Here is a 7,879-nt window from a genome sequence, read left to right as displayed (position 1 = left end):
TATACCGAGGTCCTTCTCTTCCCAAACCTTCATCCTCCCCCAGCTCCACCACCAAATTTCCAGGAATTTCTGAATCCAGAGTTGGCAATCCTAATTCGTACCCATGTGCAACCAACACAGAACAAAAATTGATTAGCTGATCAGGTTGGGTTTTATCCATGTCTTTAATCAGGAATACAAAAGAAAGGACAAAGTGAGGTGTGATGTAGAGTCTGAGTCCTATGAAAAGTCAAGAGGAGTCTTTAGAATACTGAGATTCAGCATTAGATTTGGAAGCACACCCCATGCGTTAGTCTAAAGTTGCCAACTCTGGGTTGGGATATTCCTGATTTGGGTGCGAAGCCTTGGGACAGTGGGGTTTGAGAAGGGGAGGGACCTCAGTGGGGTATAGTGCCCACTCCTCTGGCTCCATTTCCTTCCAAACTGCCCATCTGGACCTGAATGGATGGGAAATCCCATTCCCCTTATCAGTCCCATTGACTCCATTTCCCATTTCCCCTCCTCTCTTTCCATTTGCTCCATTTCCTCCCTCCTCACCATTGCTAAACAATGAAGAGCCCTTCAGCTCATGTAGAGAGTGTCAGGAAATCTCCAGAAGGGTTTATTATGTTCTCCTAAACTTCAGGCACCTAGTTGGTCACCCAATGGATGGGACAGGGCATGAAACCTTTCTGCCTTGGTACCTCTTTGCAAGGTGAGGGTGTAGGTGGTGTTGCTGTGTGTTGTCCTGGCAACCTGAAATGGCATCCAAGATCTCACAAGTTAAAAGATCTTCGTCATCGTTTCTTAAAATGATATCTGCCCCCCCCCCTTTAAATTCAGCTATTTCTGGAAACTTGGGGATTCTGTTTGGTTTGCAGAAACCTCTGTTGTAGGCCTGGTTGAGCCTGTTGTGCAGATGTTTTGATCTGCATGGTGAGGCCTCAAATGGGATGTTACCAGATAATGTGATTTCTTTCCATGCCATGGAATGTTTCTACACTTTAACCTTCTATGAAAGGGACAGGACCCTGACCCGGATAGCCCAGAGTAGCCTGATCTTTTCAGATCTCAGAAACTAAGCAGGGTTGTGACCCTGGCATGTATTTGGATGGGGGACCTCCAAGGAATACCAGGAGTGTGATGTGGAGACAGGCAATGGCACCTTTGGATGTCTCTTGCCTTGAAACCCCGCCATAAGTCAAATGAGACTTGATGGCAAAAAAAGAGGGGAACAGGATTTCTCCAGGCCTGTTGAAGTTCCAGTCTTCCACAGACTGGTTTGGGTGGCTGAATACATCCTTTTCAGACAGTTCCCAGGCTCTTTAAAGAAGCCACAGCAAGCCTCTTATGCCCCCTTGCTGCCTTTAACCACTCACAAGAACCTTCCTTCTTGCTAGAGGTTGGCTGCTGTTTCAGCTTGCTAAGTCAGTAACTTCTAGGTTCCATGCTTTGCCCAGCTTCCCTGAACTTCCACCACTCCAGTGTTGCAGCTGCTTCTTCCCTCTTCTAAACCAGCACTGAACAGATGTACCTTTGCCTCTGAAATCATTGGAAATTACTGGCATGAAATATGTTTAAGATAACTATTATGGTTGATTTGTGATAGCATTATTATTATAGGCATTGTGGGAAACCTAGCATTGAATGAACAGCATTGACACTTTCCCCCCTAATAAACCAGATCCCAGCATGTGTGCTTGGGAGTCATTCCTACTGAGTTCAACAGCATTTACTACCCAGTACATAGGAGGGAAACATAATAGCATTCTTCAAGTACCTGCAGTGTTATCACTGGAAAAGGCTTATTCTCTGCTGCTCCAAAGGGCAAGACTTGATCTAACAGGCTTAAGTTACAGAAGGGTAGATTTCAGTTGACTGTTAGAAGAAACTTCCTAACAGTATAAGCAGTTCAACAATGGAACAAACTACCTAGGGATGAGGAGGTGGGTACTCCCTCACTGAGGGTCTTCAAGAATAGTCTGGACAACCATGTGGCTGGGATGATCAAGCTTTGGATTTTCTGCTTTGCATGGGGGGAGGGGTTGGACAAGGTAGTCCCTTCCAAATCTATGATACAATTCTATGATTGGAGCTGTATGATTGTTTCCAACATACATAGTGCTAGTTGTTTCAAATAAAGTTATCATGTCACTTTCTGTGTGTTATGAGTTCTATGAGGCTCATAATGATAATGATAATTTATACTGTGCCATCAGTATGCATGATACTTTAAAACTTTCATAAGTGCAAAAATAACTGTCCTTTCAATTAATTAAAGCAACATTACTAGATGCAAAAACTTGAAGCCTGATGGTGGCCCTCTCCTGAACTAAGTTACGTGGCCACCACAGCAACATGTGTCGCCACTGTTCCAGACATGCAGCAAGCCCTAAACGCAAAGGGAAAGACTCATGCCGTAACCCACGAAACAGGCACCAAGGATCCACGGGCAGGACAACCCCTCTGAGTGAACCAAAGGGAATCCATTTCCCTGCAATCCCGTCCCATATCCAGCAGATGCCATTTTGCAAGGAACAACTAGACATGTAGCCAGCCCCCCCTCCATCTGCATCGCTAACGATCCATCGGAAGCCCCCGAGGCATCAGCACCAGCGAGATCGCACCTCAGGCAACCAGGAAGTGATTCACCCTGGACGCAGCTGTTCGCGCCTTTGTGTTAACAATAAGCCCATCAGCGATTGTCTCCCGGGTCTCCCAGAATTGCGCAAAGTCCATAGGTTCTAGTTAGCCCGTCTAAATCACCCATTGCCCCACCCCAGTAGCCGATCGTTAATGCCATTGTCTGCCTTTGTTTGCCGCGGGAACCACGAGGGGGTAAGCCCATCATCCCCCAGCCCCAAAAGAGTATAACTGGGGTAGTTTTCAGCCATAAGCCAGCTTTCTTTTTACCCCTCCTATACTTGCTGTCACTCTGTTGGTTTGGGTTTTGTGCAGCCCAGCCAATATACTCCCCTGACTTGCTGGTCAAGCCCCGGGAATCCCTTCCCCCACTACTCTTTTCTTGCTAGCCTCATGGAACTCAGGACATCTCCGCTACAGGACCAAGTGCAGTATTTCCCCTCTTCAAAGGGTGACCGGCCAGATGGCCACATTGGCGAACGTCTCTCTATACTCCTACTTTTATTTCCTAGATTCTGAGTGTGTGTTGTATACGTGTAATTGGATTGTTTGTGCACATATTTCAAAGTAAACTTCTTAAAAGAAACCATTGCTTCCGCCTCTTGTGTGAATCTTAGAACGGACTCCCGTAAACAAAGGTTAGATCCCAAGGTTATGCCCCTTGCCAGTTATGATTTGCTAATTTCCCCATATAAATATTCATAACCGAGCATTTTGGCTAACAAACTGAATGATGTAAATATGACAATTTTTAGTGAAGGCAGGCTTACAGCTTACTTTACAATTTACTTACAAATTGCTTGGTGGTGGTGGAAAGTGCTGTTAAGCTCAGCCATCTTATGTGGGGTTTTCAAGGCAAGAGACATTCAGAGCTGATTTTTTATTGCCTGCCTCTGTGTAGCAATCCTGAACTTCCTTGGTGGTCTCCCAAGTACCAGGGCCAACTCTGCTTAGCTTCCAAGATCTGACAAGATCAAACTAGCCTGGACCATCCAGGTCAGGGTACAATTTGTTTTTTGCCATCAAATTGCAGCTAACTTATGACAACCCTGTAGGGGTTTCAAAGCAAGAGATGTTCAGTGGTGGTTTGCCCTTGCATGCCTCCTCATAGCAACCCTGGTATTCCTTGGTGGTCTCCCATCCAGATACTAACCAAGGCTGACCCTGCTTAGTGGCTGTGATCTGGCTAACCTGGGCTATCCAGGCCAGGGCATACAACCTGCTTACAACTTTTCAAAAAGCTATACTTTTAGGATGCAGAGAACTGCTGATCAGCTGGATTACTGCTGCCAAGGTACATGAGGGTATATTATTATTATTTATTGTTATTATTTTTTATTATTTAAAACATTTTTATTGTTCTTAACTGGGTAGCAGTATTTTATTTGAGATGAATATGCCCCACTGAAGAAAAGCAACGCTACTCAGTCCAGCATCAGTTTGGCAAGGAGAATACCTTGTTAAACGAGGCCACCTTGTGGCAATGTAAATGCTTGTGCATTGAGGTCAAGTGTGCTGTGTCTTACAACAGCTAATTAAAATAAGTGCTCCCTGAGCTGAAACAGATATGTATCCTGATCCTCTACAGGGTTAGGTGCACCTCAGCCCATTGATTTTAAACAGTTGTGCACACTTACATAGAATTGGGCATCCAATTTTAACAGAACTTGCTTCTAAGTAAATGTGTTTAGGACTACAATGTAAAAAGGGAAAAAACTCCAATTGGTTAAATTACATTTATTCATGACACATTAATATTTATAATGACACAGTGGTTCACACATGAATATGGTAAATCATCTGCCAGTGCTGTCATATAAACTTCAAATGTTTAAGGCTTAAATCATATGTGCAATTACTAGGCAGAAAATCCCACTGAACTCAATGTAACTTATTTTTTATTGATTAAGCCCCTGGGTAAAATACAAGGCATATGTATGTTTATTGAAGGTAAGTTTCTTTGTGTTCATCTGGATATTGTCTAACTTCACATGATTGCATTACTGTTTGATATATTAGATTCGAGTCCTGACTGAGAGGGGATATGATAACCATTTTCAAGTACTTGAAGGGCTGTCATATAGAGGATGGTGCCGAGTTGTTTTTTGTTGCCCCAGAAGGTCGGACCAGAACCAATGGGTTGAAATTAAATCAAGAGAGTTTCCATCTAGACTTTAGGAAGAATTTTCTAACAGAGCGGTTCCTCAGTGGAACAGGCTTCCTCAGGAGGTGGTAAGTGCTCCTTCCCTGGAGGTTTTTAAGCAGAGGCTAGATGGCCATCTGTCAGCAATGCTAATTCTATGACCTTAGGCAGTTCATGAGAGGGAGGGCATCTTGGCCATCTTCTGGGCATGGAGTAGGGGTCACTGAGGGTGTGTGGGGGAGGTAGTTGTGAAATTCCTGCATTGTGCAGGGGGTTGGACTAGATGACCCTAGTGGTCCCTTCCAACTCTATGATTCTATGATTCTATAAGCACTTCTGCGACCAACAAGATTTTGGGATATAAGTTTTCGAGAGTCAAAGCTCCCTTTGGTATCTGAAGAAGGGAGCTTACTATCTTGAAATCTTATACCTCAAAAATCTTGTTAGTCCTTAAGGTGCTACTGGACTTGAATCTAGATCTTCTACTGCAGACCAGCATTACATGGCTACCCTTGAAATTATCTTCCTGATTGATATGTGACTATTAGACTGAAAATTTACTGTTCTACAGGCCAGATGCAGAAACTTACATACATAATCTAATCATAACTCTTTTAAAGGTGGCACTATTAATTACTTCTGCCCTGACCTGGATAGCCCAGGCTAGCCTGATATCGTCAGATCTCAGAAGGTAAGCAGACTCGACCCTGGCAAGTATTTGGATGGGAGACCTACAAGGAACACCAGCGTTGTGATGCGGAGGCAGGCATGGCAAACCACCTCTGTATGTCTCTTGCCTTGAAAACCCCACAAGGTCACTATAAGTCATGTCACGAGACGGACCCTGCCGGGCCCTGCTCGGACTTTAATGACCCTCTGAGACGTGGGGAGGGCGCCCCACCAAAGGGAAAGGAGGGAAGGAAAGAACCGTCTAGGGACGGAAACAGCCCCTTTCCACAGAGGCTCCTTTTACCTCTAGGAGGTTGCGGCGGGGAGAACCAAGAAGACTCCAACGCCGGGCAGGGAGTCGCCCAGCCCGGGGAGGGCAAACCGACCTACCTCGCCAACTGGCAGAGGATGGAGGAACGGGACGTCGGACCCGGCGGACGCCGGCAGGAGAGCGGGAAAGCGGCGGGGCGCGGCCACACAGAGCGGTCAGGCGATTCCCACCCCGCCGCCCAGCTGAGCGGCGTCAGGGTGCGTCCTATTGAGGACTTGGGAGGCGTGGCTTTGGGGAGGGAGGAGCCATGGCCGAGGCCTATAAAGGCAGAATGGCGGAGGCCGATGAGGAGGGCATTCCAAGGTCTCATGCCTGTGCCCCTAACAGGAGCGAGACACTGGCTGCATCCGAGGGAGAGATTGATTCGGACTCTCGGAATGGTCTGAGGCCGAGGAGGCTCCACTGGCGCGGCCCCTGCAGTTCACGGAGGAAAAGAGGGTGAGCGCTGCTAAGTCCCAAGGCTCTACAAGTCAGATGTGACTTGATGACAACAAAAATTAATTACCTCACCCGACTATCCATGACTATGGGGGGAAAACTGATTTCACCTACTGTATAAATATGAAAGCAGTCTCAAGGCAGAAGGAAATTAAACTCTACCACCACAGCTACTGTGCAGATATAAAACTGATCAGAATAGTGCTCAAGTTAGGCACTGAACAGTCAAGATGAACTGATCTGAGGCTCAGGTCACAAGCAATCACAGATGTAAAAAATCACATGTTCGCCTGCTGAACACATTCACTGTGAAGTTCTCAATGTGCCTAACCTGAAGGCAGTCAGATAAAATGTCCTATCCCATGAACCCTCCCAGTGCACTTCTGTTAGTGGGGGAACACAGCGCAGAACATTTGCAGAAGATCTTAATGTACCCAGTGTCTCTTGTTACATTATTTTTAATAGTACTTTTGGCACTCGAATGTCTGGGAATATTGTTGATACCCAATAGGGTTGCCAACCTCCAGGTAGCACTTGGAGATCTCCCGCTATTACAATTGATCTTTCAGACGACCAAGTTTAGTTCCTCTGAAGAAAATGGCTGCTTAGGAGGGTAGACTGTGTAGCATTATACTCCACTGAGTTCCCTCCCTTCCTCAAATTCCATCCTCCATAGACTCCACCCCCCAAATCTCCAGATTTTCTCCAACTCAGAGCTGGCAACCCTAATCGTCAAGTCCAGAAGGATGACTGATTCTGCATCCATAGTCCATGACAAAGTGATGAGGGCACATAAATGCTCCATGACACTGGCAAAGACGGTCAGGGTCATGGAACGTGGGGGGGGGGGCAATGCTGAGTACCACATCAGCAGGGGGAACATGGCTGTGCCACATATGGGAGCACCGCCACATACCCCAAAGGCACCTCACCTCCATCCTCATCCATCTCAGCTGCTGCCATGGAAGAAGTGACCATATCCTGGCTGATCTCTATCTCTTGGCTTGCAACCACAGGGTGAGGCCAGCGAGGGGTCCACAAAAGATGACATTTAGAAAGGCCAAAGGACCCACAACAGTACAGCCTTCTCCCTCCTAAAGTGATGCATTCTGTTCTCCAACCACACCAACAGGGTGAGGATTCAACTCCACAAGTGGCCCCATCACCAAATGGCCCAGAACCCATTCCAACACCTTAACCACTATACCACACTAGCACAAGGGGCATTCTGAGCTGACTCACTGCAGTTAGGGCTCATAGGTAGAAGTAACTCAGCAGCAGGGTTTTCTTAGTGATTGCAAGGGAGTGGGTGGTGGCAGCAGCAGGGTCTGCCTAGATCCATCATTACCTATCTGTCCAGCTGTTTGAGCCAACTGTCCCATGTCTGTTTACTCACCCACCTGCTTGGTGTGACCTGAGCTCCCCTCAATTTGGGCTCAGAGATGGGAACTGAACACATGAAGCTGCCTTATACTGAATCAGACCCTTGGTCCAACGAAGTCAGTATTGTCTACTCAGACTGGCAGGGGCCCTCCAGGGTCTCAGGTAGAGTACTGGGAAGAATTGGGTATTGGGAAGAATATGAGAAATGGCAAATGAGAGGGAGTGCTGAACAGGCCAGAGGAACAACAAACTCTTTTGTGTGTATGAGGGTGGGTTGTACATCTGTGAAACAG

The sequence above is a fragment of the Euleptes europaea genome, chromosome 11 (genome assembly GCF_029931775.1).
Source record: "Euleptes europaea isolate rEulEur1 chromosome 11, rEulEur1.hap1, whole genome shotgun sequence".
In the NCBI taxonomy this organism is placed as follows: domain Eukaryota; kingdom Metazoa; phylum Chordata; class Lepidosauria; order Squamata; family Sphaerodactylidae; genus Euleptes; species Euleptes europaea.
The sequence above is the reverse complement of the archived record's forward strand: the minus strand, read 5'-3'. Positions refer to the sequence as shown.